The sequence below is a fragment of the Coenobita brevimanus genome, chromosome 38 (genome assembly GCF_032717465.1).
Source record: "Coenobita brevimanus isolate Jiangsu-jjx chromosome 38, ASM3271746v2, whole genome shotgun sequence".
Classification (NCBI taxonomy): domain Eukaryota; kingdom Metazoa; phylum Arthropoda; class Malacostraca; order Decapoda; family Coenobitidae; genus Coenobita; species Coenobita brevimanus.
Genome location: NC_136991.1, coordinates 46079589 through 46103342, shown reverse-complemented (window position 1 = coordinate 46103342; position 23754 = coordinate 46079589). Strand labels below are relative to the sequence as shown.

Below are 23754 nucleotides of genomic sequence, written 5' to 3'. Positions count from 1 at the left end.
GATGGTTGAGGATTGTTACTCCAATAATACACCTCAGGGTCGAGAAACTGGTCGCTCACCGTAAAATTCTGGACTAACTAGCCTTGACCCGGGACTTTATGCTTATGATAGGGCAGAAAGGGACTGGTTGAAGGAAATGGGGAGTGAAGGGACGATAAGGAGGAAAAGGACTGAATTCTGTAGGATAGACTGTGGAAGGTGAAAGTAGTAGTAGGTTACAGCATAGAATTTAAATGTGACGAAGACATTGCAACGAGGGAGATTGGGCTAAGTAGTATATAAAGACCTCATTTAGGAAGATGGAAAATAGAGGAGATAGGGTAGCAAAGAATGTGATTGAAGATCGTTAGGAGAAAAGACTTTTAAAGCTCTTTACCCGTCCCTGCCCCGGAGGGGCTCGGGAACAGAAGTTGTTTTCACTCGGTTTGTCTGTTTGTTTGTCTGTCAGTCTGTCTGTCTGTCAGTCTGTCTGTCTGTCTGTCTGTCTGTTAACAACTTTACGCGAAATATACTGGTGCGATTTTGACTAAAATTACAGGGATGATGGACTATGACCTTCTGATCACCTGATTATATTTGGGGCCAAACTGAGCCAAGGCCCAGGGTATAGGCCCCCCCCCAAAAAAAAAAAAAAAAAAAAAAAAGTTTTTTCGCCATAACTCCTTTCAAATTAGTCTTACTGACATGAAACCAAAACCTAAAGGTGCATCTTGTAAATCTGCATCCTATAATATGCCTCATTACATCAGGGGGTCACCCCCCAGGTAAGCGGTAGAGGGGTCAGTATCAGATGGGTCGGGCCTAAAATTTCAAGTGGGCATAAAATCGTCAATTTTCACTCGATTTACTCCAAATATGAAATGTGACATCTTTGACTGGATATCCTGTTATGTTTATACGTCAGCATTAAAATGACTGCCGGGGACGGGTTTGCTGTGCCTTGGCACCACTTCTTGTTCACCTTAGTTTGGCCCAGATTTTCGCTCCTTTGCAGCTTTTTTCACGTAGTCCAGTGGCAGAAAGACAACGCTATGGCTCTACATCCTTCCCATAGCACATCTTTGTAATTAGCATCATATTCCAGTGTTAGTGTTTTGATACACATCAGGATTCAAGATGAAGAGATAGCAATTTTAGGCCAAGTTAAGAGTAATGTGAGTTTAGTAAAGCTAGCACTTAGATAGAAATAGATATTTATTTATTTGTGTATTTATTTATCTTCTTATTTACATATTCATTCATTTTTTTTTTTTTCAACGATACCCCTTTACCTGTAGGTGACCCTGAATTGAGTAACAGTCTAAAAGGATTACTGTGCTGCAGGACACCATTTACTACTTTGGATGGCGACCATATAGAGATGATAAATGGACGTCTGGTGGATTAGGGGAGTTAAATCGCTTCAGTTAGATGTAGTCCGTAGGGGATGAAGTCCTAGGAATGTTTTGAGCATTTTATTTATTTATACACTTTTTTTTTAATTCTTTACACAATGCTTTTATTGAGCGGTCACCAATGTCTTATCTGTCTGGACTAAATAGCCTAGCCCAGGACCCCTACTCTCCTGATAGACATTACAGAGTGGGATGAAGTATACAAAGATCTGAAAACCCCCCTCCCCCCACCATGCCTCTATTGGTGTATGTGAAAGTTAAAGAGATAATTAAATTCCTTCACTAAGAGTTATGCTCACCATCTCACATACGTAGCTGTCGATATATAGAAAACATGGTTGTGGAACAGCATGTATCAGTAATAGCAAAATACTGTTGGGAGAAAAGAAGACTGAAGGGCTCTGTGAAAGGAATAATGAGTCGTGCTAAATTGGCGTATTGATTTTAAGTGTCAGTTGTGTTTTTCGTTGATAATAGTTGTTAAGTTGTTGACAGTCTCGTTTGAAGGCTTGGTTGAGGGTTTGTTTGAGGAGTGAGTTTAAGGGGAGGCTTAGTTCCTTGTGTTTGTTTTGGCTAACGAGGCGGGGAAGTGAAAGCGGACAAGGGTAGAGAGAGAGAGAGAGAGAGAGAGAGAGAGAGAGAGAGAGAGAGAGAGAGAGAGAGAGAGAGAGAGAGAGAGACAGACAGACAGACAGACAGACAGAGACAGACAAATAGACAGAGTGACAGAGACAGACAGACAGACAGACACATACTCACTGGACGAGGAACTCTCACAAAGTCTAATGTTATAAATATTTAGAAAGGTGGGATAATGAGGTAAAAATAAGATAAATTAGTAAATAAAAAGTGAAAGGGGAATACCAAAGGCAGGGAGAGAGAGAGAGAGAGAGAGAGAGAGAGAGAGAGAGAGAGAGAGAGAGAGAGAAGGAAAACCCCCCAAAATACGAGACTAAGAGTGGAAGTAATTAATTCTCATCAGCTTTAATTTTCTTAGTTAACTGTTCTCTCCATGACCGTCTGTTCTCTCTCTCTCTCTCTATCTCTCTCTCTCACACACACACGCACGCACGCACGCACGCGCACACACACACACACACACACACACACACACACACACACACACACACACACACACACACACACACACACACACACACACACACACACACACACACACACACACACACACACACACACACACACACACACACACACACACACACATTGAGCATCATATCAGAAGATGTAGAGGAAGAGGGAGATTTTAGATGTGGCATGATGTATGGTTGGATTAAGCGTTTGCCTTGAGAAACGTGTGTGAAAAATATTAAGAGAAGGTGAGGGGTTTGTATATAGCTTTTATGGACCTGGCTAGGGTATATGGCAGAGCTGACAGGGGCGTCTTGAGGTAAGGGTTGCAAATGTGTGGGGTGGGAGTGAAGGTTGTGAGTGCAGTGAAGGGTTTTTGCCAGAGACGACGGAAGTTTGTGTAAGGGGAAGGGAAAAGGCGAGATGTTAAGGTTAATATTGGTTTGTGCCACTGGTGTCTTATATCTCCATGGTCATTCAGTTATCGCGGAAAGGAGACCCGTTTTGCCTGGACACTCTGATGACAGTGGTGGTAGGTGGTGACAGCCATCATCCATTCACTTCATGTCGTGCCTCCTGCATTTTCCTTCATTTTCTTTTATTCTTTTTCTGTGTTTTCTCTACTCTCTTCCTATTTTTCCCATCTTTCCGGTCACTTTTTACCACTCTTCTTTCAGAGTCAGGTGCTCAACACTGACTGACAAACTTCATGGTTTCCTGTAACCCAGGAAACCATTTACAACGCTGGGTGGTAACCAAATAACTAAACAAAGGGGTAATGTGAAGCCTACCATGGTGTCCCTGTCATCTGGATGTAGAGTCGCAAAAGCGGCGTCCATCTGGGAACCAAAACCACCACATTCATTCCAGGGAACATAGGTTCACTGCACGGGAGTGACGGGACGGATGCTTGCCGGGGGTTGATAGGTCTGCTCAGCCAGACGGGCCTGGGTTACTCGACAACAGCAGCTCTGATGCTAATTTACCTACCTTAGTGTTTTTATTATTTACCAGTTTTTGATGCCTGCCCACCCATAATGGAGGACATCCATCTATCCACCATCCAATCCCTTATTGCACCATCAGGGGCATAGGACCCCTAGGCTATGCTACTCTGTTTCGACATCAAGGCTATGGTAACCAGCCTTACTCGTTCCTGAATGGCATTATATGAGCAATGAAATCCAGCCATCCTTCGAACATAACCCCTACAGGCTCAGTCCAGTTGAAGTGCCTAAGTCGACTAAGCCGCCAGGCGTCATTTGGTTATATTATTAGCGCCCAACGTAGGAAATGATTTTCTGGTTAACAGTTGTCACTCAGTGTAGAGTCACTCGAATACAGCAGAGCAACGAGTGAGTGGATGGTGGACGTTCTCGCCTACCCCTGTTGATCAGATTGAACTAGAGGAACTAAGCTTTATCGTTGTTGCTGCTTTTACTACTACTACTACTACTACTACTAACTACTACTACTACAACTAACAACTACTACTACTGTTGTGCTTTGTCAGAACTGTACCATTTATCACATCTCCTTTACTTAGCTAATTTGTGTTTTTCTTCATTCCTTCAACCTCGTCCTTCCAATTAGTTAGAACTACCTAGGCATCTGGTTTGTCTCTTACTCCCCCCTCCTCACCTTTCCTAATTACTCTCTCTCTCTCTCACACACACACACACACACACACACACACACACACACACACACACACACACACACACACACACACACACACACACACACACACACACACACACACACACACACATCCTCCCATTCGTCTCTTCATTTGTTTTTTATCTTTACACTTCTTGATCTTCCTTTGCCGAATAATAACTCCCACCCTCTCCTTTTCATCCCTCAACCCCTTCAGCCTGAGTACGTTAGTGTTAATTTATTCTTACCACCTACAGACGATTTTCTTCAGCATCGGAGAGCCTTTTCGAGATGGAGGGGTTTGACGTAGCCCTCATTAATCCCTTTACCCTTCTAGAAATCCTTCTTTAAGTTGAATAAAATCGTCTGGAGCCAGGACGAATGGAATAAATTGTAAACTACTTAAATTACATCCAGTCCTTTCTCATTCCCCTTTTTATTTACTTTCCCTTTCCTCCCTTTTTTTTTCTCCCCCTCTTTTTCTACCTCTTCCTTCTCATTAATTTACCTACTGAATTCATTCCTTTTCTTTTCCTCTACTTCTGCTTCCCTGCTCTCTCTTTACATCTCCTTCCGCTTCCCATCCCTTTCCCTCTTTCCCTTTCCCTCCTTTTCTCTCTCTTTCCTCTTCTCTCCCTTTCCTCTCCCTCTAGCTCTCCATCTTTCTCCTTCCTCAGCTTTTCTTTCATCATCCTTTCCTTCTCTCTCCTTCCTCGTTCTCTCTATCTTCATCTCCCTAACCTCCTTCCCGTCTTTTTCTTTCTCTTCCCAGCCATCTCCTTCTCTCTCCTTCCCAACAGTCTTCTCCTTCGTTTTCCGAACTTTCTCCTTCTCTTTTCCTCCCCTCCATACCCTTCTTCCTCTCCCAAACCTCAGTTTTTTCCCCTCATTCCCCTTCCTGTTTCTCTCCTTCTCCTCCTTCTCACCCTCCTTACCCTTTCTGTTTTCAGTCTGTCTGTCTGTCTACTTGTATCAGTCTATCTGTCCAGCCATCTGTCTTTCTTTCCGTCTATTTATCACAATCTCTGTGTTTGTCTATCTACCAGTCTGTCTGTCTATCTGTCTATGCATCTGTCTGTTTGTCTGTTGTCTGTCTGGACGGTTGAGTGGCTGGCTGTCTCTGTTAACATAGCTGTCTATCATCCAGTCCTTTACTTCGCCCTCAGGAACATAAGGGCCGGTTGAAAGATCGCTTACAATAGTTCCGACATATAAGGCGAGGGTGGCCGGTCGTTCCTTCCTGAGCAGCATTAAGTGAACAATAAGCCCCAACCAGCCCTCGTATCTAAACCTTATGGGCTACGTCAGGTTGGGGCGCCGTAACCCACTAAACCACCTGGCGCTCATTTGGTTATATGGATACCACGCAACACAGTAAATGGTTTCCTGGGCTACAAGCAGCCGCAGGACTTGTCATTCAGTTCAGCGTCACCTGAAGAGAGCAGTACATGAGGTGAGTGGATGGAAGTCGTCCTGCATCATATTTTAATTAATTTCCTCCCTGCCTCCTCCTCCTCATCCTTCTCTCCCTTCTTCTCCCTCTCGCTTCTCCACGGTTTACGCGGTCTCCCTGTCCCCTTAATTTTTTTTCTGTTCCTTTCTTTATCTTATTCTCTCTTTGCCTCCCTTCTTCTCTTCATTTTTTTCCCTTTCTGTATTTTATTCTCTCTGTGTCTCCTTTTTTCTTTTCATTTTTTCCTCCCTTCCTCCTGTTACTCATCTGATTCCTCCTTACTTCTCTCCCAGCGTCTCATCTCCCCTCAGTTTCTCTCCCTTTCTGTTTATGAGTATACCTGTTCATCCTCTCTCTCTCTCTCTCTCTCTCTCTCTCTCTCTCTCTCTCTCTCTCTCCTTTTTCCCCCATTCTTATTTTCTTTTCTCTTTCACTCCCTCTCCTTCCGTTGCAGATTTTCTACCTAGCTAACTCCTCCCATGTCAACTTTAATCACTTTCCCTTTAAATTCTCATGCTTTCACCTCTTCCTTTATTTCTCCATGTTTTCCCTTCCCCTCCTTCGCAATTTTCTTACCAGACTTACTGCCCCCTGTCTCTTCTATTCTTTCTCCCCATCCTGTTTCGTCTTTAATTTCTCGCTATCCCACCTTTGTAATTTAAGAACTGTACCTGATTAAATACTATCTACCTGCCTTCTTTCCCCTCTCCTTATCCTCTTCCCCTTTCCCTTCTGTTCCTCTCTACCTTCTTCGTAATTAACCTACCAGATTATCTCCTCTCTGCTTATCTGCTCGCCCTTCCTCCTTTCTTGTTTTTCTCTTATTTTCTTCCTACACCCTTTTCCCTTCTTTGCATTTTGCTTGCCTATATCACCTCTTCCTATTTACCTTCTGTCCCTTAATTGCTGTATTCTGCCACCTTCTGTCACCTCTCCCAGTCATTCTTCACTTTCTCTTTCTCCTTTTCCCCATCCTTGCTACCTTCCTTTTCTTTTCTCCCTCTCGTTCTCCTTCGAAATATACCTACCCATCACATTTTCCTTCTCTTCCTCCACCTCCCCTTGCTACCTTCCTCCTCCTCTTCTCTCCTTCTTCTCCTGCATAACATACCTACCCAACCAATTCGTCCCAGCGTGTCCCTGCTCTGTGAATGGAAGCTCTGTAGCAGGCAGTGACAGGAGCCAAGGCCAGCCAGTCGAAGAGGAGCACTGACCACTCCACTCCTTGATACACACGCTACTTGCTTCCCTCTGCCTGCATTTACATTTAATCCGTTTATCATTAGACATACTATGTTCCATTTTCTGTGTCCATTTACATAGGTTTACCTGCTGTCCCTGTCTTTGCCGATGTCCTAATGCATGCTATTTACTTTTCTCTTCCTGCATATGCAAATACTTTCTCTTCCAATCTTTGTCACTGCATTGTTTACTACTCCCTGTCTGCATTTACATCTGTTGCCCTGTTGTCTCTGTCTTTCCTGCTGTCATTATGCATACTGTTGATTGCTCTCTGCTTGCATTTACAACTACACTGATGCTTTTCCAGTCTGTTTGTCGCTCGTTACAAATAAAGCTGCTCTCCCCCTGTCCTTATCTTTACTACTCTTTCTACGCATACTGCTGCCCTGTATACCGGCATTTACATTTACTTCCTTGCTGTTCCTGTTTATGCTGCTGTCTCCCTGCATTCACTTTTTTTTTTTCATCATCTCTTTTGCTCTTCTAGTCTCCGTTACTCTCTTCCTATACACAATTTTTGCTGCTCTTTGTCTGCATTGACATTCTCTTGCTGCCTATGTCCCTCTCACTACACACACTACCTTAGTGCTATCTTGTTGTTCCTGCAGCAGCTGCTCTGTCGCCGCACGTACTACTAAATTGCTTTCTGTCTTTCACTGTCACTTCTGCGGTTTCATCATACTGTACATGACACGGTACTGTTGTCTGGGTGTGTATTCCGCTCGATATTTCTCTTTGCTGCACATACCGCTCTACTGTTATGTGCATATTTTGTTTCATCCACTGAGTACAGTCTTCTTCCCGGTTTATGAGAGTGTCCAAAAGGTGTCTCAACAATATATTTATAGATTAAGATGTAATTTGTTCTCTTATTCCACCGGGAATGAAAGATTTACGTATCCCCCGACCCCCACCCCAACTACACCCTCCCACCACACTCCATTCAAGCAGGCCCCCAAACTGTCCATAAACAGAGTTATTTTTACAGGCAGGAACACAAACTTCATCTGCTTTTCCACTGCGTCTGCATCTTACGGTATGTCCACCACTTTCATTCCTGACGCATCATATCAAAGAGAATCGTCGATGAGCATACCAAGCCTCTCTCAACTTAGGAATGCAGCCAGCAGAGGAAAGTAAGAACCAGAAGAGATGAAGTACAGGATATATCCGCCATTTTCCTACCTGAGGAATGATATCATAGAGAATCATTGGGAATAACAAGCCCCTCTGAGCTTAGGAAAATTAGCCAGCAGAGGAAAGTGGAAGGTAGATGAGGTGGAGTATCGGACAAAGTTTTGCCGAAGAAGTGAAATAGGCGAACTTTTATCCCCAACTGTACTTTAACCAGACACTGATATTTTGATAGTCAGTACACAGTTCGGAACGCCATTAGCACATTGCCAGCCAGCCACACCACACATGGGCTGTCTATATAAGTCAGTGCTTTTTAACTTGCAGCCTGGGAAGCTTTGACTCTGAATGAAGAAAACATGGCTTTGTGTGACGTGTGGATGCAGCATTTACCCTTTCAAACCGGTGATATGTGTTTCATCTAGTTCCTGTTGCCTCTAAACTTTTTTTTAATGTATGGGAGCTTCTTGTACAAAAGGAATTAATGAAATGTATAGGGTGGTTCATATATAGCGCTCCTGTTCCACTCCGCCAGGCAATTTTTCGTGTGTTGAGTGAACGGCTTTGCCAGCGTGATGAGTGCTTACCCTGCATCTTTTATTCCTTTCCCGCTCCCAACATCACACCCATGCCCGCACCTGCAGACTGAGCCGCCCCCGCAACATATACAGTAAGATACTATCAGTCGAGTGTTTAGTGAAATGTCATTTACGGATTACTTATGTGCAACCTCTTCAGTTTGTAAAGTATCTCCAGAGCCTAATAAAACCATCTGGTAGTAGCAAGAATAAGGTCAAAAGTACGTCATCATACTGAAGAATTTGAGTGTTGAAGAGGGTGTGCTCTCATGCTGAACAAATTCGTCTGATAGTGACAAGGACAACATACAGAAATTTAGGTCTTTCACATCCTGAAATGATGGCCTGAAACTGTTATTAACCCTTAGACTTGAGGGAAATAGCCTGAAGGAATAAAAATAAAATGAATCTCTCACGTTATGAAAGGGTTAAGATTCTGAAGCCTTTGCTCTGGTCACACGATGTACCAGTAGTTATTTTGTTCGTGAATGATCCTTTTGCTTTTAGTTCGGAAAAAGAAAGTAGATGTTTTCCTTATACACCCGCACTTGCGAAACGAACGTGGGTGTAACGTTTATTTTTTTAAACTTATTCTGTTTTATTTATTTATTTATATATATTTATTCATTTGTTTACTCGTCGTCTTTCATTGTTTTTCCATCGTCACACCAACTGCAGAGCGCATGAGTGCCCATTTGTGGGGACCTTTCTAGGCAGGTTTGCTGTTGCTTTGGTTAGGCAGATATGGTTTCATCTGGACACGGGTCAGTACAAAGGAGTACGTGAGTGGTGTTTGTTGTCGTCCAAAAATCCAGAATCGTTTTGTTGCTTGTGTCCTGGCCTAGTGCACCTATAAGAGTATAAGTGGCTCGGATGATGACGAATAAACATATTAGCATTTCTGGTTCCAGGTGGTCATAATTCAGCTGTGTTAATTTGTTTTGGATGCACCAAAGAGTTGGGATGGGAGTCACAAGCAGGTAACATGCAGTAGTGCTGTTCTTGCCTCTATTATTCACTTTAATGCGATGACGCTTTTTGTATTTTATTATTGCCGTCACAAGACAGTAGAGTTACGGAAATAACAGGAATTAGTTGGATAAGAACAGGGAGGTTTTAGGAAGGGAAGAGGTTGTGTAAATCAGATATTCATCCTTAGGTCTATAGTGGAAAAGTTTCTAGAGAAGGGAAAGAAGTTGTGTGCGGCCTTCATGGATTTGGAGAAAGCAACGTTGGGTCTGGTTAGTACTTGGATGGGTGACCGCCTGGGAACACCCAGATGCTGTTGGCATCCCTACGTGTCAAGTGGGGTTGGTGGAGGATTAGTGCCCCTCCCTGTAAAACAATTAACTCTAAGCCCTTGGCCACCCCGTGTGGGATACATGGCGTCTGGCAATGAATGAATGATGAATGAATATGACAGAGTGGATAGACAAGGAATGTGGAAAATATTAAGAAAATATGGAGTAAATGGGCAGCTGTTGAATGTCGTGAAGAATATGAATGAAGGTGCTAAGGCTGCAGTACGTGTGGATCGTGAACTGAGTGAATTTTTCTGTCTGAATGTTGGATTGAAACAGGGATGTGTTTTCTCCATAGTTGTTTAATCTGTATATGGATGGGGTTATAAAAGAGACACAAGGTAGGGCAGTGAATGTTGGAGCTGCCATCGTGAGAATGAGAGCATTTGGAAACTTCCAGTTCTGTTGTTTGCAGATGAAACTGTATTGTTAGGTGAAGACGAAGGGGAAATGCAAGGTTTGGTGATTGAGTCTGGGACAGTGTGTAAGAAACGGAATCTGAGGGTGAATGTAGGGAAGAGTAAAGTTATGGTCTTCGAGGGAAGTGAAGTCACTGAATGCACAGTGAGGTTGGATTGTGAGGAAATAGAAAATGTGAGTGCATTTAAGTACTTGGGTAGTGTGATGAGTAAAGATGGAAGTTTAGAGTGTGAAGTGCTTGAAAGGGTACAACAAGAACGAAAAGTTGCTGGTTGTTTGAAAGAAATGATAAAAAGTAGGGAAGTGAGCATGGAAGTTAAAAAGTCGCTGCATGATAGTATTGTGATACCAATAACTTACGGAAGCGGAACTTGGACCTTGTTGTGAGGACACAAGTCAAGATTGAGAGCAGTGAAGATGAGTTATTTGACAGAAACATGTGGAGTTACATGGAAGTGACAGCCTGACAAATGAGGACGCGAAGGAGCGTTGTGGTGTGGATGTGGATGTGATGGAAAGCGTTAGGAGAAATATATTGAGGTGGTTTGGCCATGTGGAGAGGATGGAGAGCGAGAGACTGACGAGGAGAGTGTATGTCAGTGAGGTGGAGGGGGGGAGAGGGAAGGGGAGGTCGAGGTTGAGGTGGAGGGATAGAGTGGAGAGGTATATGAGAGAGAGGGATGTGAGCTGGAGGGAGGGCAGCGAAATGGCGGGGGATTGGGCGACATGGAGGCAATTTGTTTGTGACCACCCGGTACAGGATTAAGGCTTCTGGCAATAGATAGATAAACAAGACGATTTTATTCACCATAGGAAAGACATTTGAACTACGGAAGTTAAATATAACTTTGGCAGACCTCTTCACAGTTAGATGTTTTCCCAAAGCTGAAGAACATTGCCCGGTGGTAGCCTGATTAAAATGATAAAAAAAGAGTAGTCGAAGTGAAGGGAACAATGGCTTCTTGTCTGGGTTTACGAGACTGTTAACTTGTTCGTCGTTTACAAGCTAGAGGATGATTCATACACAAGGGTAGCATATTAAGACCTGAGTAGCAACAGAGCATCAAGTAAACTGTTGTTGTGACTCGAAACTGTCAAGCATCTTTTACGATTGCTTTGTGGATGAGGAAGCGAAGAGGATAGTGTTTGTGGGGAGAGGGATGTGAACTGAGTGTCACTGCTGAAGACGTCATCATCATCCCGACGTCTTTTCCCACCGAAAGATGGGGTGAGACAGGAAATATTATGAAAGATCTTAACCTCCATCTCGGGGATGCATCTCTCTCTCTCTCTCTCACACACACACACACACACACACACACACACACACACACACACACACACACACACACACACACACACACACACACACACACACACACACACACAGATGAACAGAGGAAGGAAAAACAAATGATTTTATGCAGCTTAGGAGAGGCCCATGATAGTGAAAAGATTTTTTGTCAGTATTTACCCCCTGTACCTCGAAATATCTTTCGTAAGTCGAATAAAACCGTCTGGAGATAGCAGTAATAAAAAATAATCGTGCTGAAGGGGTTAAGGTTTCAAAGGAATTAATGCCTTTATTCCAAGAATGAACTTTCTGTTTTATCCTTCCTATCGCCAGACGATTTTCCTGAGAGGATGGATTTATCGAACTGTGAGGGATTTGATACATCCTTCATTAATTCTTCTGTATTAGGTGCAGTGTCCAAAATTGAAGAAAATTGTCTGTGGATCACGAAATTAAGATATATATATATATATATATATATATATATATATATATATATATATATATATATATATATATATATATATATACAGTATATGCAAGCTGCCCATCATAGTTTGGGATACGAAGACTATATTTTTCTGATGCGTTCTTGTGTTTTTCGGTCGATTCTGACACCAATTATCGAAGGAAATGAACACTTTTTATATACTTTGACACTAATTCAATGACGATCTTAATAACCCAGAACAGGGAAACGAGCAGCGCATTAACTTACACAGGTCACACTAAACTTTACGTAGACCAGCGTACTTCAAACCCTAACCGCGACCAAATCTTGGGAGTACCGTTTTGGCCAGCTCCATCGGGCACCACATCAGGCTGGCATTGTTAACAGGCGCCATTATGAGCAACTTGCAAAAATGAGAGAGAGAGAGAGAGAGAGAGAGAGAGAGAGAGAGAGAGAGAGAGAGAGAGAGAGAGAATGTCACTGGACTGACGGTGACGCTGTTTTCGTTACATTTTCAAGAGACTTTTATACGCCTTCACAACGAGAGTTCTTTTCTAACTGTAGTTAAATCTCGTGGAAGTAGCGTGAATACAATAAGTCATCGGAATGAAGGGGTTAATCGGTAAGGAGGAGACTTTAAGGAAATCTCTTAAGTTGACGAGACTACGAAGCGAATTCTCCTTGGATTAGGGGTCCATTAACACCTTTTCCTTAGCGATTTGTTTTGTCTTTCGCCTGTATGTGTTTTGCATTATTTAAATCATAGACATAGATGGCATAAATGTATCTCTCTGTCTATAACCAGACGCTTAATCTTTAGGGGTTAGCTAAACGAATCGCTTCCTTGTCACATTGCCCACCGTCATCAAACTGCCCTTTCTCCAACTCACACCACGATCTTATATAGCCTACAGTGCCTCCACACCCGATTCTTCCACTCATCTTCGGTCTCGCTCATCCTCACCCCCTCTTCTCTCCATTTCACACACTCACTCACATGCTCTCCTTCCCCATCTACCGTCCATCTCACTCACTCCCTCACTTTGTCACATACACAGGCCTATAGTCAGTCTCTCATTCTCCATCCTCTCCACATAGCATAAGGACTCTGCAAAATAATATAAATGTGATGTACAGAGATAGATACTGGTAAGGAAGGTTTGCTGTAATCGTACTACCGTAACTTGCCTCAGGTATCATGTAGCTCAGTGGAAAGAAATATGATACCACGGCTCTGCATCCTTCCCACATCACCTTTTCTTGACTAGCATCAGCCTCTAGTTTTAATCTGTTTATACAGCTTAGCATTCTAGGAGTACAATTGGAAATTTTAGGCCAGCTTGGAGTAAAAAGGGTATAGTAAGCCTCAAGCTGACGAGGATAAGGGACTATGATCCTTGGTGTTCGGATTCACAAAGTAGTAGTAGTAGCAGTAGTAGTAGTTGTTGTTGTTGTTGTTGTTGTTTTGTTGTATAAATAATAATAATAATAATAATAATAATAATAATAAAAATAACAGTAAACAATAAGTTCCCCGTCGTAACTGTGATAATTGTTTCTGCGGGAAGGGCGAGGGAAAGAGATTTGTGGACCCTTCCAATCTCAACCGCTCGTCAAAACAGATCTTAGTTACGACGGAGAATCAGTTGTAAGTGCGTTTGTGAATCTGCTTATACCCGGATTCACAAGCTTACGCTAGTGACCCTATCGTAACAATGATTTGGCTTTGTTGGAAGGAAGAGGAAAGCAGAGTTAAGAGCCTTCCAATGCTACTTGTTATTCGTACTGAAGTTGATCTCGAAACAGGAATAATTGTGTAAATTGTAGTACAAGGAATCAAGTTTAAGTGTCTATTCCCACCCTGACGAAGATCCGTAACCCGTTTCAGCTCAGTTGATAGCCAAGTGCAGTATGGTAGTCAGACTGCAGGGTCTGTTTGATTAGTAACAAAGGTAATAATTCACACCTCATAGTTAAGGCTTCTCGAACTTAATGGAAAAAAAAAAAAAATCAGTAATCAAAATATAGGAATGGTCCAGTTCTGTCAAGTGAATGCAAATATAGTGAATAATGGTGCCCGTGTTGTAGTGATGCGGTACTTGCCGGGAAGCAAGCAGGGCCCTGTGGCGCAACGGATAACGCGTCTGACTACGGATCAGAAGATTCCAGGTTCGAATCCTGGCAGGGTCGTGATGGTTTTAAAGGGTAGCTCAAGGCGTTATTATTGTTCCATTTTTACAGGCAGATAAAAACATTCTTACCTTATTGTTATTGTTATTAGTACTGCCAATATGAAAACATTTTAAGAGGCGGGTCAAAACATTTTTATTATTATTACTAGTAGTAGTAGTGGTAGTAGCAGTAGTAGTAGTAGTAGTAGTAGAAGTAGTAGTAGTAGTAGTATTGTTATTATTATTATCATTGTCATCATCGTCATAATCATCATCATCTAATCCTGTGCCGCCCCATGAGGAGCGTAGGAGCTCGGGACTAGGCAAGTTGGTCCTGATATTTAAGATGAGAGTGACCAGTCACCTTGATCTCTGAGTGGCATTACGTGAGCAATAAACTCCTTGGGTATAAACCTACGCAGGCTCAGTCCGGCTGGAAAGCCTTAATTGCCCACTAAACCACCAGGCACCTTAGTTTGGTTACATGGTTACCACCCAGCGTAGTAAATGGTTTCCTGATGTACAGGAAACCAATTGGCTTGTCACTCAGTGTAGAGTCACCCGCAGGCAGAAGAGGGAAGACAGTAGGAAGGAAAGACAGAAGTGGAAGGAAGGAAGGAAGAGAGGAAAGGACAGTCACCCGAGAGCAGCACTACATCGAGTGAGTGGATGTTGAGCTCCCCAACCTACCACAGTTTATTATTATTATTATTATTATTATTATTATTATTGTATTATGACTTATTTTATTAAACGTAAGTTGTGAATAAGATCGTATATACAGTACTTTTATCTTTACTTATACAGCAACTATGCACTTTACAATCATATTCTAGTGAATATTAAAACACACACACACACACACACACACACACACACACACACACACACACACACACACACACACACACACACACACACACACACACACACACACACACACACACACACACACACACCAGCCATTGTCATAAACCCTGAGACGAGTTTGGTGTCTTACAATTTTTCGTCCCCACCTCTCCAGCGACGCCGGGCCAGAAGCTATCTCGGCATCAACGTGATTAATGTTCCCTGCCCTTCACAATCCTTCTCCTTGCGATCCTACTGGCGATGGATTTTCATACATATATAAGATTGATTCCTTGTTGTAATTCAGAACTGCTTTTTATTTGAAGGAGAAAGCGTAGAGCTTTCCGATGTTTCTCCTTTTTTTTTTTTTTCTTTTTTTTACAAAAACACATGCTATACTCTTTTTACACTAACTTAGTCCAAAATTGCCATCTGTCCATCTTGACTTCTGAGATGTAACAGGAGATTAACACTAGAATATGTTGCTAGTGATGAAGAGGTGCTGTAGAAAGTATGTAGATCCGTAGCATTGTTTTCTTCAGCCATTGAGTTAGCTAATGGGCTAAGAATATACGAGTAACAACATAGGGTGTGGGGGAGATGCAGTATTTTGACACACTCTCTTCATTACTGCCATCACTGCATCAACTCTCATTACCCTCGTTGTCACCACTACTCTTTATCACCGTTGGTACTGCCACCATTTTTCACTACTGTTGTTGTCACGACTGCATTAGACCATTGCCACCACTGCATCTAATGTTACCACTACCACTGTTACAACCATACCCTCTACCACAGCCACAGCCATCATCACTAGCAATTCGATTAAAATCGTAGCAACCACACCCACTACCACACTGACTGTTCGTACAACCACACCCACAGCAACCCTCACCGCTACACCATTCACAACCACTTCCATCATCATGACCACCACAATCACACCAACTGCTTTCATGACCATTACCACCATCACTGTTACCATATCCGCCACCAACATCATCACTACACTCATTACAAACACCACCACCACACCCACCACCATACCACCTGCCATCATGACCATTACCATCACTACCACACCCACCACCATACCACCTGCCATCATGACCATTACCACCACCACCACACCCACCACCACCACCATCACCACCACAATAGGACCTGCTACGGGCCACACCCTTTGCATTCATATTATACACCTTCATTAACTCCACATTCACTAATAATATTTTTTCGCTGTAGCCACACTTTTTGCCACAGTCACAAAATCTACCACCTCCACCCCCAACCACACCCACCAATCTCATAATTTCTTCCACCACAAGCACATTCATTCCAGTCACTACTACACGATCGTCTCACTTAAAGCTTTGTTTCTGTCATTCTCTGTAATCACACCAATCACCAGTACCACCGACATCACCAGTTTCCTTAACAAACACCATCATCACCATTCATACGCTCACTTGCTTCATTTCCATTCTAACCTCTCATTTCCCTTACCAGCACAGCCTCCCCTCGTATCATTTCCTCATCGTCATAACTGTCTTTTTTATCGTTCTCTTTACTTCTTTCATCACAACCACCGCACCCTTATCTCACCACAGTCATCATTTCAGCTGGGCACCATGATCGTCTCCCCCATCACCACTACCACAGTTACCACTATTATCATTCCTACCAACACTACCATCATCATCACTACTACCACCATCACCATCCCTACCATCCACCATCACCACTCATACACCGCTATCGTTTCGCCTCTAATTACCATCACTTCTTCCAACACCATTGCCACCAACACCACAATAACGTCTATCATTATTATTATTATTATCATTATTATTATTATTATTATTATTATTATTATTATTAATTATTATTATTATTATTATTAACCATCATATCGTTCTTATCTCCATCTCATCGCAGACATTTGATCTCCTATCATTACTATCACCATTCTCTCTCTCTCTCTCTCTAACACACACACACACACACACACACACACACACACACACACACACACACACACACACACACACACACACACACACACACACACACACACACACACGCACACACACACACACACACACACACACACACACACACACTGAAAATGCTAGACCACCTTGACGCCCCCAATATACTGTAAGCACTTCTACAACAAACAGACCCAGAGTAACGAGAGAGAGAGAGAGAGAGTACAGTCGAAAGCAGGGTCCTTGTTCATAACCTCCCATAGCACTTAAATACGATATAATATTGTTTGTCAGTCATTTTATTTTCATTTACTCAAGTACTAAATACATTAACACCGAACTAGAGGTAATATTTCAGCGTTAAAATATCCCCCCAAAGACGATTCTGATATTTCAATTCCATGGATATTTGTTTGTGGTAATATTTGGCTGAGATCCTTACCCTTCACATGGTAGGGCCAGCTCTAGTATTGTCTTCCTGATATCGGTATTCTTGTCGGTTGAGAAAGCTGCCCAACGTCTCTCCTTTTTTTTTTTTTTTTTTTTTGCAAGGAAGAAGGAACCAAACATCAGGAGCCCGCAAATTGTTCCCTCCAAGGAAAAAAAAAAAAAAAAACAGCCAAATTCAAGATATGTTTGTTTCTAGATGCCTGGACACACTGCGTTTGAAAGACTGGAGATCATAGGCAGTAGGAAATACAGACAGAGGGAGACAGTTCCAGAGTTGACCCGTTGCATACATTAAGGACTGGGAGTAACGGTTAACCCTTGCATTAGAGAGTTGGACAGAAAAGGGATGAGAATTTGTTGCTAGCCTGGTGCTACACGCCCGGCGTAGTGATTTATTTTGTTTAGTATATCTTACTGTGCTTTTCTGCGTTACATAATTCCTTTCAGTGGCCGTACTGTACATAGATAACAAACCAAAGGATATTAGCCACCAAAATCCAAAAATAAGTCGCCAAGGAAGAGGTGTTGGGAGCTTCTTTAAGTGGCAGGAATACGAGCCTACGTTTTTTTGCGTTTTTAACTGAGTCGTGGAAGATGGAGTATTACAGTCGTTTTACCTTAAGTTGGCCCAGAGTTTTCTTCTTTTGCAGCTTTATTTCAAGTAACTCAGTGGCAGAATATGGTGATACCGTGGCTCAACATCCCTTCCACAGCACTTCTTCGTGACTTGTAGCTTATTCTAGCGTTTATCTCTGGTCACAGCTCCATATTCAAGATGGAGAGATAGCAGTTTTAGGCCAACTTTGAGTAAAAGGGATATAGTACTGTTACCGTAACGTTACCCCTCACATGATCGGAGTATCTCTAGAATTCTATACAATCTGGTAACGCCGGACGATTTTATTCAGCTGAAGGCGAATCATACGAGGCCAAAATTGTTTTTTTTTTCTTTCTTTTTACTTTTGCTGACGTTTCTGTGTGCCTAGTTATTGTGACTAGCTAAACCTTTCGCCCCTTCCGCCAGTGGACTGAAGAGGTTAAAGGAGAGACTTTTAGGACTGAAGTGGTACTGTAGATATAGCCTTATCTGACCGCTTCGATATTTATGGTGAATAAAATCGCCTGGTAGAAACTTCTTAGCATAAAAAAAAAATAACTATAGTAGTTAACCCGCTCACTGTGGCGACATCTTTTTGTAGCTATAGAATTCAAATGAAGACTAAAATGGGATAGGAGGAGTAAAGTGAAAAAGATGGCATCGTAGTGAAGGGGTTAGACTAGAGAGAGTATCTATTTTTTCCCCTCGGTTGTGCATCAGGAAGCCTTATCCCTGACATTTAGCAGGACATAAATCTCTGAACACAGACTTATCAGCTAACCCGGCCAGTACCAGGGCCACCACCACCACCTGTCTCACCAGCAGAGACAACACCAATGAACTTTTCCTAACCAAGGGACAGTAAAGCCGCCACTTCAGGAGCTTAGACTGACACTTAACCCAGTTTTAATAACTTACTAAAAAAAAACTATCTATTAATGTTGTCGCTACTAAGGCCCTAACTCTGCCCGCTTTAGCTCGGCGTAATATGGCATCTTTCCTTGAATGCTGAGCTATAGAGATGAACCCTATAATGTGGTACTAGTCACGAAAAAGTGCAGTGGAAAGGATGCCGGACCTTAGCATTGTTTTGTTCCGACATTGAGCTACGTGAAACAGGCTGGAAAAAAAAAAAAAAAAAAAAAAAAAAAAAAAGTAAAGTGGTTGAACTCCAGATCTGTCAACCAGTAGCACAAAGGGCAGCACTGTTAACCCTGAAGGAATGCAAATAAGAAACACAACGAACGATAGTAGGCTATATATATATATTCCTTTGCATTTAACCCAGCATTAATTATTAACCATATCAAACCTGGGAAATGCAAGAAAGAGTGATTGAAAGAAGAGAGAGTAAGCTCTCTCTCTCTCTCTCTCTCTCTCTCTCTCTTCTTGCATTCAGCCCAGCATTGATTACCAACCATATCACTACCAAGGCCACCTAAATTAGTCATATTAGCAACACAAAGGGCAACACAAATAAACTTGAGGTAGTGCAAGGATGCAAGAGAATGAAAGAAAGAGAGCAATCCTTATATAAACTCTTGCATGCAGCCCAGCGTAAGTCTGTCAACACAAACTCATATACTAACTCAGCCAGTACCAGGGACGCCATCGTTTATCGTACCCGCAAAGGCAAAAGCACCACTAATAAACTTGATGTCATGAAAGGAGGGACTGAGATACTACCACGAGAGGTGCCATATCTTTAACATGTAGGTCAGCACGAGTCACTTAGAATAAACCCATCTATTCACTATATCACTACAAAGTCAGCAGTATGGTATATTTAAGCTGACAGAGATCCCTAAGTCCTTTCAGTTAAGTTGATGGCCAGGTTTAGCTAGGCTGGAGAGTTGATTTATATGGTAGCCAAGGAGACTCGTACCTCGCAACTAAGGTTCGTCGAATTTCACGTAACCACGACGTAGTATTCAAGTTGTGGGTCTGGTAAGGTTCCTTCTGATGAAAACAAGCCAACTGTAATAAGCTTGAGAGAGGGAAAGAGACCGATAAACCACCACGAAAGGAACATTATCTCTGTAACACTTATCTCAGCATATGGCACAGTATAAATATGTTTACAAGCCATACCGCTATCAAGGCCATCTTGACCTGCCACACGCTCAACACAATGCAAACACTAATAAACTTAAGGGAATGGAAGAACGAGACAGGCAAGGCAAAAACACACACCACACGAAGATTCTTTTTACTGTTAACCACGTATTACTCATTAGAAACAGGAAAGGGGACTGAGATTGGAACGTCAGCGCTTAGCAGTCAGTATAAGGCTGAATTTTTTCTTCCCTTGTGACCTTGACATCTGACTGATTGTTACTAAAATCGAATCATTTAATCCCTGCCTGGACCTCGACCCTTTCACCAACCTTGGCCAAAATTGGATCAGAATTGTTTGAGTTGATCGTGCCCTGTGACCGTGACATTTGAACTATGTAATCATTTAACACAGCGACACTGCACCCAAACTTCGAACTTCACCGATGATTTGACCTAAGATTGATGTGCGCCATAATCAGCTCCCTTCTTTTCAAACCCACACAAAACGTATGTACCATATTATAATCAAATTAGGATCAGGCATTCATGAGATAATACAGCACCTTGAAGTTTGACCTTGACCCATGACCTCTGACCTTAACCCATGACCTCTGACCTTAACCCATGACCTCTGACTTTGACCTATGACCTGACCTTGACCTATGACCTGACTTTGACCTGTGACCTGACCTTGACCCGCCTTTGACCTATGACCTGACCTTGACCCATGACCTCTGATCGTTACCTTGACCTATGACCTCTAACTTTGACCCATGACCTCTGACCTTAACCCATGACCTTTGACCTTAACCCATGACCTTTGACCTTATCCAATGACCTCCGACCTTGACCCATGATCTCTGACCTTGGCCTCTGATCTGACCTCTGATCTTTGCCTTTGATCGAGCTCCACCAAATCGAATCCCCTTTTCCCAGATTCATACACAGATCTGTTAATCAATAATTATCCAGTTCGAATCGGACCTGAGACAAGCGCTGCACTTTGGATTTGACCCTTGACCTCTGTTATATCTGATACAATATAGATTCCCTTCCAAGACCCCACACGTAATGTATGTGCTTTGATATAAGTGAAACCGGGCGTTGGTGATTTTTTTTTTTTAAATAGATACATACCTACGTACTGTACATATATACAGACACGCAGAAACTGTCTTGATCGCAGATGCTGTGCCTTCGGAGTTATTAATAAACTTCAGAGAGAGAGAGAGACAGACAGACAGACAGACAGACAGACACCGACAGACACAAGCAGAAAAACCATAGCAAAAAGGCGCATCATATCTAACACTTAGCTCACCAAAAGTCAGTGCACACAACCAGTCTGCCAGCCAAATCACAACCAAGGCCACCCCGATCCGTCACGCCTACACCACGAGGGGCAACACTAATAAACTTGGGAGCGTAAAGGAAAGGGGGACAGGAAAAAAAAAAAAAAAAGTCAGGAAGCTTAGTATCCAAGCTCTAATCTCGGCGTAAGTCGCTTTGTGCAGACCAGAAGAGGAGGAAGAGGAGGAGGAGGAAGATGAGGAGGTAGTGGAGGAAGATGAGGAGGTAGTGGAGGAAGAGGAGGAGGAAAAAATAGGAAGGGGGAAAAGAAGAAGTTGGTCGTGGTGATGATGATGGTGATTATGACAATGACGATGACACTAACGGTGATGACGATGATGGTGATGATGGTAATGACACTACGGAGGCAGTCTCTCTCCGCCACGTCAATAACAAAGCGGCAGCTCTAATGAAAATGATAGAAGTAAAGTAAAAGGCAGGAATAAATAAATAAACATAAAAATAAAACTGTCTTGAGTGTGGGCTATGTTGCTAAGGGAGGCTATATTGAGAGTGTGCAAGTGGTCCAGCCTCTTTACACTGCTGGTTGAGGAAGATAAGGCAGGAGTGGCGTGGAAGAGAGAGAGAGAGAGAGAGAGAGCACATATCTCAACCGTCTTTGTGTGTGTATGTGTGTGTGTGTGTGTGTGTGTGTGTGTGTGTGTAAGGCCATCATTCAAGCTGGAAGTTACACCCTTCTTTGCAGTAAAGGGAAAAGAACCAGTTTTTATCAGGGTTACCGGTGCTATTCTGATGTAGCGTGTTGCATCACCACCACCACCACCACCATCATCATCCCGACGACGACAACGACCACCACCACCATCATCATAATCACCACCAGCATTATCATCATATATCACCACCACCAATTATCACCACCACCACCATGTATCATTTTCATCATCATCATATCATCACCACCAATTGTCACCACCACCACCACTACCACCACCATCATTTATCATTTCCATCATAATCATATCATCACCACCATTTATCATTTCCATCATCATCATATCACCACCACTATCACCACCACCACCATCGTCATCATCATCATCATCATCATAAAGCAAAGGCAAGAAATAGAAGAGAGAGCCTGATATAGGCTGTACTCTTTTTACTGGCCTAAAATTGAAGTATGTTCCTCTTGAATGCTGAACTATAGCACGTAAATAGTACCATAATAACCCAGCACTAATCACGAAGAAGTGCATTGGAAAGCATGTAATGTAGTAGTATTGCTTTATTCTGCTTTTGAACTAACGTATTTTAAACTGCTAAAGGACGAAAAGTAATCCGCCAGGTTAAGGAAAAGAACTGTTTATTAAACTGTCACGGAGTTAACGACAGTGCTATATAAAGTGTAAAATAAGTAAGGTGTTAGGAGGATATGTAGTTCCATCCATAAGTTAGGTTAGTTAGTTAGTAGACAGGGAGTTATGTTAGTAGAATGGGTGAAAGTAGATTTAATGTTAGAAAGTTTTGTTAGGTTGGCAGGTAGAGTGGACATTCGATCGGTATCTGGTTTAGAAGGAACGAACGGTAAGGTTGGTTGGTAAGTAGGTAAGGTTGGTTGGTAAGTAGGTAAGGTTGACTTGAAAGTAGGTAAAGTTAGTTGGTAAGTAGGTAAGGCTGGTTGGTAGGTAGGTAAGATTGATTGGTGTGTAGGTAAGGTTGGTTGGTGTGTAGGAAAGGTTGGAGGGTAAGTAACTTAGGTCAGTTGATAGGCACGTATGGTTGGCTGGTAAGTAGGTAAGATTTGTTGGTAAGTAGGTAAGACTGGTAGGTAGATAGACCGACTGGATGGCAAGTAAATAGGGTAAGATTTATTGGTAAGTAGGTAAAATTGATAAAGAGAGGTAGGCCAGTTTTAGTTAACAGTTAAATAAGTCGACTAGTTATGTTGGTAGATAGATAGATTGACAGATTAGCTGGTTAGGTTAGTAGATACACAGATAGGTTAGTATGGTTAGTACAATAGATAAGAAAATATTCGAGTTAGGTAGGTAAACAGGTAGGCTAGGTATTATACGTGAGGTTGAGAACGGTGTTAAGTATGTTGTTGGGAAAGTGTTTGGTTAGGTAAGTACATGCAAAGTTAAAAATCAACGTAGAATGGTAGACGGGTTGACAAGGATGTTCAGATAAGGAAGATTGGTAGTTAAAATGTGCTTAGGTATGTGGGTAGTTTAGATATTTTAGTTAAGGTAGACTGGTTGTTAAAAGGTACTTGGTTAGGTAGATGGATACTGAAGAAGGT

At 42.4% G+C, this 23754-nt stretch overlaps 1 protein-coding gene and 1 non-coding gene across 2 annotated transcripts in view; one reads left to right on the top strand and one right to left on the bottom strand.

The window, feature by feature from the left end:
* LOC145396571 (glutamate receptor ionotropic, kainate 1-like) overlaps positions 1–23754 on the bottom strand; it is a 91395-nt gene that overhangs the window by 25031 nt on the left and 42610 nt on the right. The gene's annotated exons all lie outside the window — the stretch shown is intronic.
* TRNAR-ACG (transfer RNA arginine (anticodon ACG)) lies at positions 14136–14208 on the top strand. The gene has a single exon. It is a non-coding gene; the product is annotated as a tRNA-Arg (tRNA).